Source organism: Hippopotamus amphibius, chromosome 8 (assembly GCF_030028045.1).
Source record: "Hippopotamus amphibius kiboko isolate mHipAmp2 chromosome 8, mHipAmp2.hap2, whole genome shotgun sequence".
Lineage (NCBI taxonomy): Eukaryota > Metazoa > Chordata > Mammalia > Artiodactyla > Hippopotamidae > Hippopotamus > Hippopotamus amphibius.
The window spans coordinates 53,597,221-53,608,503 of record NC_080193.1 but is presented as its reverse complement, the minus strand read 5'-3'; the positions used below and the strand labels follow the sequence as shown (position 1 = coordinate 53,608,503).

Here is an 11,283-nt window from a genome sequence, read left to right as displayed (position 1 = left end):
CGGCTGGCAGAATCCCGCCCCTTCCCACCACGCACTAGCCCCGCCTCTTCGTTCTCTTTGAGGGGCAGTCGACAAATCATACGTTGTGCATCCTCGGAGTGACATGAAGACTATCCAATCACTCCTGAACAAACTGCCTTCTCTCCACCCCTTCATCTCCTCCCGAGCCGCGGGAGAGCCGTGCCAAGTCTTTCTCCACCCACAAGGGAAAAAGAGCCAATCGGCTGTAAGTACCCGCCCTTGAAGGACGCAAAGGGCAGCCAATGATAAACCCAAGAAGACAGCCATTTTGCCCACTTGTAAAAGAGCCGCCTTTTCCCACGAGTTAGAGCCTGAGGTGGGGGAGTTCTGGGCGTTTTTACTGACCTGGAGGTACTGGAAAGACAACCATATTTATTCAAGGAGTATTTATACAGTCTTAGAGGAGGAAAGGAAAATTTTCGTCCTCCATGTGGTGGGAAGGGGGGAATGCTGCTTAAGTACGTGGCTCCTCCCATCAGCGGTAACGGGCTCTAAGCCGAACACCTGGTTTCTTCAGCCTCAGTGAGGAAAGGCGGGGTAATTGCCCTTTTCGGCTTGCAGACGACTACAGTTCCCAATGGGCTTTGCCCCCGCCCGTATTCACTCCTCCGTTTGCTTCTCGCGAGGCCTGACGGGAATTGTAGTTCCTTGGGAGGTACCCACGCCGCCTCCTTTGGCCAATGAGAAAGGACAAACTTTTGAATGATTTGGAGTTTGGGGCGGGGAACTGGTCGCTGGGCTGCGGTAAAACCTTTTCACCACTGTAACAGAAGAGAGAAGGGTTAGAAGAGAAAGGTGGTGCGGGGAGACTTTTCTCAGAACGCCGGAGGGGTTTTAGATTCCTGGTATTTGCACTCTTACTTTCACTTTGTCCCTTTGAAGTCACTTCCGCTTTGGGGCGGACACAGGCCAAATCTGTGGCGGGAGCTGGAGATTCTGCAGCGAATACACCAGGTGTGGCCGTCTGGAAGTGGCGTGGCGGGCAAGTTGGTAGTTTCTTACGTGAGAGATATGGAAGTTGAACGGAATTTAATTGCACTTTAAGAAAGAGTGGGTGAAATGGGAAGGGGGGTAGTTCCCAAATCCAGAATACCATTCTTTGCCCCACTCTTCAACCCCAGAGTCTCGCTTTTCTTGTCTTTGGACTTGCTCAGTATTAGATTGCACCTGTATATTTGTGGAGGGGGTGCCTCTAAAGCCTTCACGTCTTCAGTTTGACTAAAAAGAACCAGCTCAGAAGTTATGAGTTAACTCTTCCCACTTTAAGAAACCAACTTCTAAAGGCTGGTTCGAAGGAGAAATGCCACAGAAGGGCTAATGATGCTCAAGAATGGTCCCCTTCCTTTTTTTTTTTTTCTTTGAGTAAAGCATACGTTAAACAAGTGTCAACAGGGTGCAGCTATAGTACACCGATGAATACAGATCATTAGACTTCGGCACCAGAAGGCTAACAAGCTTAGCACATTAGGCCCAGGTTTATGCCCCTGTGCAAAGTTGAGTGTATTTTTTACTGTTGGACGTTCCCTTTGAGGTTGTTTGGGAAACTCATTGAACAAAAGAGATGCAGAGGTGTTAGCAAAAAAGGCCTTCCCTCCCCAAGCCTGATGGCTTTCATTTTTAAATTCTTTTTCTTATCATTTTGATAAGATTTTTGACTTTCTCAGATAAATTCTAACAAAGTTTTCCCCGTGGTTTTACTAAGACTTTCTCTTAGAAATCCTCTTGTAAATATTTATTGAACACTTATACTGTATTAGGCATTATGCCAGACTTTGGGGGGAGAGTAGTGCCAAAAAGATAGGCTCCTTGTTCAAAAGTAGTGAGGAAAACAGAAACCAAACAAAATTAATGGTAGTGTTATTTGTTCTTCTAATCTCTCTCTGAATTAAGTCAAATCTTCATTAGTCATGTTTTGTTACTTTTTCCATTCTACCTGTGGACTGAAATAAGCATATTTTATTTTTTTTAATTGAAGCACTAATAATAAGTCTGTGTCAGATACTCATGAGTCGTGTTTATGCACCAACTAGATGGTAAGTTTTATAGTGTAATTCTTCTAGATATAGGAATATAATCATACCTTTCAGCCAGTGTTCTGGGTCCACCAGACAAAGAAAGTGTTGTCTCTTGCTTTTTAATGCAGTTGGGAATTTCGTATAATTTAGCAGAAGAGTCTTCTATAGATGCTTAGTTTTTTTGTAGTGAGCACTTCCAGTGTAAATCAAGTCAATAAATAGTGATCATGGCTATCATTTTATTCAGTGTTTCTTCTGAGCCAGGAATGGTGTTAATGTGCTTTCAGTATGTGTGCCCTTCAGCAGTCTGCAAGTATTCTTCTGTGTTGTTTTATACATGAAGAAATTGGAGCTCAATGAAGTTCAATAGGACGTAAAGAATTTTTTTTTATTGGTGTATAGTTGATTTAAATGTGTTAATTTGAGGTGTACAGCAAAGTGAATCAGTTATACATATATCCACTCTTTTTTTAGATTCTTTTCCCATATAGGTCATTACAGAGTATTGAGTGGAGTTCCCTGTGCTGTACAGTAGGTCCTTATTAGTTATCTGTTTTATATATAGTAGTGTGTATATGTCAATCCCAGTCTCCCAGTTTATCCCTCCTTACCTGAATAAGACTTTCAGGCCTTGAATCAGTAAATTTTGGAGCTGAGATTCATATCCAGATCTGTCTCATTACTGAGCTCTTAACCACTGCTCATCCTGCCTCTCAGATGTTTATTAATCGCGCAGTATATGCCAGGCATATAGTGAGAAATGGAAATTCCATTCTAGGATTATGGAACCAATGGTGGCCATCGCTTCCTCTTTTGAGCTATCTCAAAAATAAGTAAACGTCATCTGTATTCCTATTACCCAGAGATACCACTATTAAATTTTGATTAACATCCTTATAGATCTCTATCTTATAGGTACAGATGTGTATGAATAGTATCATACTACTTTGCTCTTTTTTTTTTTTTTTAATTTATTTATTTGTCTGTGTCAGGTCTTAGTTGCGGCACCCAGGATCTTCGTTGCCTCGTGCAGGATCTTCATTGAGGCACCTTCATTGTGGCAGGTGGGATCTTTTAGTTGCCGCATGCGGGCTCTTAGTTGTGACATATGGGATCTAGTTCCCTGACCAGGGATCAAACCAGGGCCCCCTGCATTGGGAGCACGGAGTCTTAACCACTGAATCACCAGGGAAGTCCCCTACTTTGCTCTTTTGTAAACTGTTTTTTGACTTAAAAACAGGTTATGGATATGACTGAAAATCAATATCATCATTTTTGATGGCTTATCTTGTATTACATTGTATGTTTCTAACATAACCAATTCCTACCTGATGGATATTTACATTATTTTTGATTAAATTTTTTTTGATTGTGGTAAGAAAATATATAAACTTTACCATCTTAACCAATTGTAAGTATATGGTACAGTAGTGTTAAGTATATGCATGTTGTCATGCAACAGATCTCTGACACTTTCATCTTGCAAAACTGAAACTGTACTCACTGAACAACAGCTCCTCTTTTCTCGCCTCCCACAGCCTCTGGCAACCACCATTCTGCTTTCTGTTTCCAAGAGTTTGACTTTAGATGCTTCATAGAGGTGGAATCACATAGTATTTGTCCTTCTGTAACTGGCTTATTTCGCTTAGCATCATGTCCTCATGGTTCATTCATGTTGCAGTATATGACAGGACTTCCTTTTTTTTTAAGGCTGAATTAATATTCCATTGTTTGTATATACCGTACTTTATTTACCCATTCATCTGCCAGTGAACATTTAGGTTGCTTCCTTTTCTTGGCTGTTGTGAACAATGCTGTAGTGTACCTGGGTGTGGATATCTCTTCAAGATCCTGTTTTTAGTTCTTTTGGATATATGTGTTCTTTTGGATATATGTATATACATATTTATTTATTAATAAAATACTCTGTAGTTCCTAAATTGCTCTTCAGAAAGGTTATGCCTATTTTCTTTCCTACTAATAGTGTTTGAGAGCACCGGTTTCGCATCTTTTATTTTATCCAGTTTGATTGTAAAAAGCGATCTCTCATTTATTTAATTCTGCCTAGTTGAATTCTGTTGATGTTGAGCATCTTTTATGTGTATATTGTCCAATGTTGTTTAATCTCTTTTGAGTAGACTGTTGTTATCTATCATAGTCTCTTAGTAACTTTAAAGAAATTACTTCTTAGGTTTTTAAGAAATCATATATTTTGCCTTTACTCTCATTTTGAAATTTCTCTTAACTTTTTAATGCTGTTTTTCTGTGACGTAGTATAAATTATTTTAGTATTGAAATTTATGTCTTTTCCCTTATGGTTTCTAGATTATTTGTGATGCTTGTACCATACCCATTATTTTAATTTCTGTAATTTTATAATATGTTTGGTATCTGGAGGTATGTTGTGCTTCCACTTTTTTAGACATTTTCTTGTCATTCTCACATTTTCTTGTATTTTATTAGCTGGATTTTATTATCATTTTGTCAAATTAAAAACAAATATCTACACTTACTTTTTTATTTTTTGGCCACATTGTGTGGCATGCAGGATCTTAATTTCCAGACCAGGGATCGAACCTGTGCCCCCAGCAGTGGAAGCACAGCGTCCTTTTTTTTAAAAAAATTTATTTTATTTATTGGCTATGTTAGGTCTTCATTTGCTGCTTTCGGTCTTTCTCTAGTTGTGGTGAGCTGGTGCTACTCTCCATTACTGTGTGCGGGCTTCTCATTGAGGTGGCTTCTCTTGTTCCAGAGCCCAGGCTGTAGGTGCTTGGGCTTCAGTAGTTGTGGTGCATGGGCTTAGTTGCTCTGCCATTGGCAAGTGGATTCTTAACCACTGCCCTACCAGGGAAATCCCAAAGCCTGGAGTCTTAACCACTGGACCAACAGGGAAGTCCCAACATCTGCAGTTTTCATATTTTAACAAAATACAAGTTTGACATTTATATAGATATGAAATACTACTTAAAGGCAATTATTTCATATTAACAAAACAATTTTTAATAGTACAGTCAAGGTTCAGTGGGGCATTCTGTGCTTTGTTAAAACCTGTTTTCATTACAGAGTTGGATCTAAATGGTGACAGTTTAAGAGCACATCTAATTTTTAAAATTATATAATCACTTTTTATAAAGAGGCTAACATTTTGTAGGTGGCTTTCTGTAGGACCTGATGACTTCTGAATGATTATCTCTGTTTATAACAAGTTATTCCACTGTACCTCATAGCCTTTTCAGAATACTTCAAATTCAACATATTCCCTAAATCTATTCCTCTTCTCTTTCACTCTCTATCCCAATTGTTTATTTGGTCGAGAAATATTGACCAAATATTTACTGTGAGAGGTATTAGGTAATGTTCAAGAGGATGGGCTCCAGGCTGCCTTGGCTTGATAGTGGGTTCTGCCTTGTACTCTTTGAGTGACCTTGGGCAGATTACTTAGCTTCCAAGTGCCTTTGTTTCCTTATCTGTAAAATTGAGATAAAAGAAGTCACAGCCCATTGAGGCTTAAATGATTTAATGTTTAGTGTAAAACACTTGAAATAGTGCCTCATGCTTAGTGTGTTGGATTTTGTTAATATTGTTTCTGTTGACCTGGCTGATGCTATAGTACTGAAATAAAACAGCAATAAATGGGATAAACAGGACGTTTGTGGTTCTTGACTTTATGAAGGCATTCTAATAGGAGGTAGTAAACAGATGAAAATAATTGTCAATCACAGTAAGTGCCTAAAGGAAATGCACTGATATTTAAGGAAAACGTAGGAGAGTCGAGTTGGGAATTACTGCCATATTACACTTGAGCATTGATGGCTTGGGGTGGGTGATGGCAATGGAAATGGAAAAAAATGAATGGGTTTAAGATATATTTTGGGAATAATTAAAAGTGGATTTAATTTGGTGGTTAAATAAGGAGGAGAAATCAAGAATGAACTCGGGTTGCTGGTTTGAGTAACTTGCATGGTTGCACTATTACTGAGAGATTTGGTCAGGAAGCACACAATTTGGTAGAGAAATCAAGACTTTGGTTTTGGATATTTAGGCTAGAAATGTCTATGTGTATGGTCAGGCCATGTTACTGAAAGCTCGACCTCTCTGTACACAGGTACCGAATCAAATCCCAGAGACAGAGTTTTGGATTTGGGTGAAGTAGAAAAGGATAGCTTTATTGCTTTGCCAGGCAAAGGGAGACGCACCTGGCTTCTGCCTTGAAAAACTATGTGTCTCAACTCCAGAGGATTTGGTGAAGGGTTTTATAATAGTGGTTCAAAGATGGGGTCTCTAACAAGATTAGGGTGTGAGCAGGGTTTGCATCCCCTTAATGTCTCCTCAGGTGTTCCTCTCTTAATCTTGATGAGCTTCTCAGGTCCCTTTAATTTTGCCTCAGGTGGTTTCTTGGCTGTTCCTCCCTTGACTAGCAACTGTTCAAGTCTGCCCTTTGGAAGTCAGGGAAGGGCATGGAGGCTGGAGTCTTGCCTGTAAGAAATAGTGGACAAAAGGAGGGCTCTGTGCCCAGGTCATACTTGATTTCAGTGCCTGGCAGCCTCACAGGGCCCCACACTGTTTCAGCCACTTGGAGTGGTTGTTCTCTTGCTCTCTACATCCTCTGCTCCATCAGCTTCACCTGCACCCTATAATCACCTGACTGACCTTCCTGTGTATACCCCCAGGCCCAGCTAGGGATTGTTCTTATCAAAGGGAGGTGCTGCTCTACTGGTTTCCCTGGTAACTGATGAGCCCACCTGACATCAATTCCCCTATAACTGTTAACCTTCCCCCCCTCTCCCACCCCTCCACCCCAGGAGCGAAGACTGCCGCCCTGTCCTGCCCATCTTGCACCTCACATGGTGGGGTATTGCTCCAGGACCCTGCTTCAGATGTATAAGCTCCCCCATCCATTAAACCACTGATGTCTCTGTTGCTGACTCTGGGCTTTATTCCGTCTTAAATGCTGGGCAGCTGCAGGCCTTATAGGCCTGGGGGTGCAGCCAAACACCGAGATATTCAAAATGTCAGGTAGGTAATTAGATGTAGGAGTCTGAAGCTAAAAAGATTATAAATTGTATTACCCGAACTATTTGTAGTAGCCTTCTAAAAGGTGCATTCTTCCAAATTTGACAAGGTAATCTTTGTAAAGTAGCAACTTGGTTAAACTCTAGAAAAGGCTCCCAATTTCTTACAGAATAAAGTCCAAACTCTTTTAGCATGGCATATGAGAACCTCACTGACCTGACTTGTTTTTACTTCTTTACCAGTTAATACAAAGCATCTTATTTTTTAGCTATACTAAACTGCTTAGGAGTTTTTTAAGCATGGCTTCTTTCTCCCTAGAAAATCCTTATCATGATTCTCCATCTGTAAACTCCACTCTTCCTTCAAGTTTCAATTTAAGTTACATCAAGTATTTAAATAAGGTGTACTATGTTCCAAGCATTTTTTCTTCTAAGTGAAGCCTTCTTTGATTGCTTGCTACCTTACAGGATTCAACAATCCCACTTATGTGTGGTACTCATATATATTTCTTTCATAAGGCTTGTTTAATTATGTTGCAATTATTTGTTTATAACTCTTATTTTCATCTTAGATTTAGCTGGAGGGTGTGGCTACAATGGCACAAATTCATCTTTGTTTACCTGGTACACTCTGCAATGCCTAGTACATAATAGACACTCAACTGTTTGTTGAATGGGTGATTTTAAGAGGTAGTGTTGGGTAACAGCAAAAATTCAGACATTTACATTAGACCAGAGTTCCAGACTTAATATCACCAGTTACTAACTGGTGATAAATTATTTAATATCTCAGTACCTTACTTTTCTTGTCCTTAATGTGAGGATAATGATACTTCTCTTTGTGAATTGTTTTGAGAATTTCCTAGTGTACTTCCTTACAGAAAGAGGTCACTCTAAGTGGGAGTTATTTTATCATTATTCTAAAAACAGTTGCCTGTAGAATGAAAGATTCTAGTGTTCTTGCTTTTAAAGTAATTAGATATTAGATACAGCAGTGTTTAAAGCCCCATTAGTGATTTTTAAAATATATAATTTTATAACTTACTGAGATTGATCTTTTATTATTTTAGAATATATTCAATTTTACTAACAAAACATGATTTTAATTTATTAAATTTAGGTTGTAACTTACTGACAATCCATGAATATAGCTATATCAGATAAAACATGCAAGCAGAATATATACTGTTATGTAAGCATGGTGTGTTAAAATATGAAGTAAGTACATTTACAAGTCCTGATCAAATCTGAAGAGTTTCTAAGATTGAGTATATGATTTTGTGTGTAATCATTGAAGATACTTGAGTAGGTAAGAGACAGCTTCATTGACTACCTTTTCAATCTCAAACTGTTGTTTTGCTGTGAGTCTGTGTAACTGAGCAAGACCCTATGGGGCCTTCCTGGGACAGACCCCTCCCCCATATCCTCTGCTTTAGCTCCTCTGAAGTACCTAGATAATAGTATCTGATGCACATTTCCTGAGTGGTTTTACAGATGCTAAAACCCCCACCAACTGGAAGAAATTCACTGCTTGTTGACCATCAGTACATAGCCCCAGGCCTACAGGTGCCCAAGGATTGATAATGTTAACCCCTGTGACACTCCTTGTTATTTCACCATCAGCCAATCAGAGAAGTGTGCATGAACTGATCACATGCCCTGCTATGCCCCTCCCTCACTGTGCCTTTAAAAGTGCTTTGCTGTGGGCTTCCTAGGTGGTGCAGTGGTTAAGAATCCTCCTGCCAATGCAGGGGACACAGGTTCCATCCCTGCTCCAGGAAGATCCCACATGCCACAGAGCAACTAAGCCTGTGTGCCAAAAAAACAAAATAAAAGTGCTTTGCTGTAACCCATGGAGATCTCAGGTGTTTTGAGCAATAGCTGCCTTGCAACTCCTTGTTTGATGTCCTGTAATAAATGCCACGCTTCCCTTCACCACAGCGTGGTGTCAAGTCGGATTGGCTTTACTGCCTGTTGGCGTGTGGACCCAAGTTTGGTTTGGTAACTTGTGTTTTCTGGATCCATGTACTTTAGAGCAGACGTGTCCAGTAGACCTCCATATTCACTATTTGTGGAAACCAGCAGTTTATTCAAGCTAAATTTGTATTTCCAATAAGGAACTTGGAATTACTTATGTTAATACATGGTTACTTCTGTACTTACTTAACTTGGGAAAGGTATTTACTCGGGTTACTAGCTTCTACTCCACTGCCCTCACCTCTGACCACCTGATTCCTATTATCAGGGGATGGGGAGGAGAGGAGGAGAGAGTAATCAGATCTCATCATAGGTCACCCAAAGATTTGTTTGATATTTTATTTTTACAATATTTACTTGTGTCCATGTAGCCAAATTGCCATAGTAATTAGGACCATTTCCACTAACAATTTTTGTTTGAGTAGGATGAATTTATAAAATTTAGTTATCTAGATTAACTGAACTTGTTTTTAAATTGAACAGAAGATTTGCTTGATAAATGTATTGGAAGAATTTTCCATAGTAGGCCTCGTTTCTAGCTTGGAACTTTCTACGGTATTCTAATAGCCTAATATCCTAACATGGAGCCTTAATCCATATTTAATAAACTACCCTCTCTAATCTTAAAACACTTTGCAAACTTTGTCCCCATTTTCCCTGCTATAACTTGAACTTGGCTTACTGTGTTTCTGTCTACCTACATTTTGACTTCTACATTTGAATGTACAGCCCAGCTGATACATGTTGGTCTCTTAGTTCCCTGAGTGCCGTATCTCCTGTGAACTTTATTTCCACACTAGTTCAGCTATGCATTCCAGTGGTCCCATCTTACACTTTCTCATATCTAGGAACTATTTTACCTCTAGACTGTCTAATCATGGTCCCCCGTACTTTGGAGTTTTAATACGGCAAATAATATTCAGTGGGTAGTAACAGGCACTGCTCTAAGTGCATGGAATACACCAGAAACAAAAACAGACAAAATTTTCTCCCCTTTTGGAGCTTATACCCTAGTGGGGAGAGACAGACAAAAGCAAAACCCATATTTAGTAAATTATATAGTGTTTTACAAGTTGATGATATTTAGTAAATTATATAGTGTTTTACAAGTTGATGAGTGCTATCAAGATAGAAAAAGTAGAGCAGGGAAGAGATAAAAAGGAGTTCAGTTTTTTTGTTTGTTTTTAAAAATCTTAACTTTTTTTCTGAAAACACTTACGACTTATAAAAGGTCATAAGAATTGTGCAAAGGACTCCCATATGCCCTTGACCTAGAATCACATATTGTTAATATTTTTGCCACATTTACTTTAAAAATTCTCCTTCAAAAATATGTAACACTTTATGAGTTTGTGTGTCATCCTTGTGTAGGGGCCATGCTAATTTTCTCTGTATTGTTCTAACTTTAGTGTATGTGCTGCCCAAGCAAGCATAAGAGTTGGAATTTTAAATAAGGTGATCAAGTTAAGTGTTCATTGAGAAATTGACATTTCAGGAAAGACTTGAAGGAAGCAAGGGAAGTAGCCATGCAGATATGGGGGCTGTGAGGGGAGATGGTGGAGAGAATTGTATAGGCAGATGGACCAGCTAGTATGGAGTCCTAAGCAGGAATATGTGAGGACGTCAGTTTGACAGAGAGGAAAAAGGTAGAGGTAGAGAGGTACTAGGAATAGGGGGCAGATTGTAGAAGGGCTTAAAAACCATTAATAGGGCTTTTTACCCAGGTAAAATCAGGAGCCACTGAGGAGTTCTGAGAAGTGATGTGTTTAGACTTACTTTTTAAAAGTATTTCACTAAGTAATGGAGAGGAGAATGTAAGGAGCACAGTGGAAGCTGGGATATCAGTTAGACTGTTGTAGGAATTCAGGCGTAGAGATGACAGTGGCTCAGATCAGGTGAGTAGATTTGGAGGTAGTAGAAAATGGTGGGATTCTGGCTGTATTTTGAATGTAGAGCCAACAGGAGATGCTGATTGATTGGATGTGCAGTATGAGACAAAGAGTGAAATCAAGGCGTTGGTATCAGCAACTGGAAGGATGGGATGGGGAAGGTCCTGGATGGAATATGGTTTGAGAGAAACATCTGGAGTTCATTTTGGTCATATTAAGTTCGAGATGCCCATTAGACTCCTAGGTAGATATGTCTGGTTAAATATGTGAACGAATCTGAAGTTCAGGAGATGTCTGATCTCCAGATATAAATGTGGAAGTCACTGGCATAGAGGTAGTATTTAAAAGTCATGCAGCTAATGAAATCTC

General features: G+C 39.4%; 1 non-coding gene across 1 annotated transcript; it reads right to left on the bottom strand.

The window, feature by feature from the left end:
- Positions 1-10,351: 10,351 nt before the first annotated feature.
- On the bottom strand, positions 10,352-10,454 carry LOC130859680 (U6 spliceosomal RNA). The gene has a single exon (XR_009055246.1). It is a non-coding gene; the product is annotated as a U6 spliceosomal RNA (small nuclear RNA).
- Between the last annotated feature and the right edge of the window lie 829 nt (positions 10,455-11,283).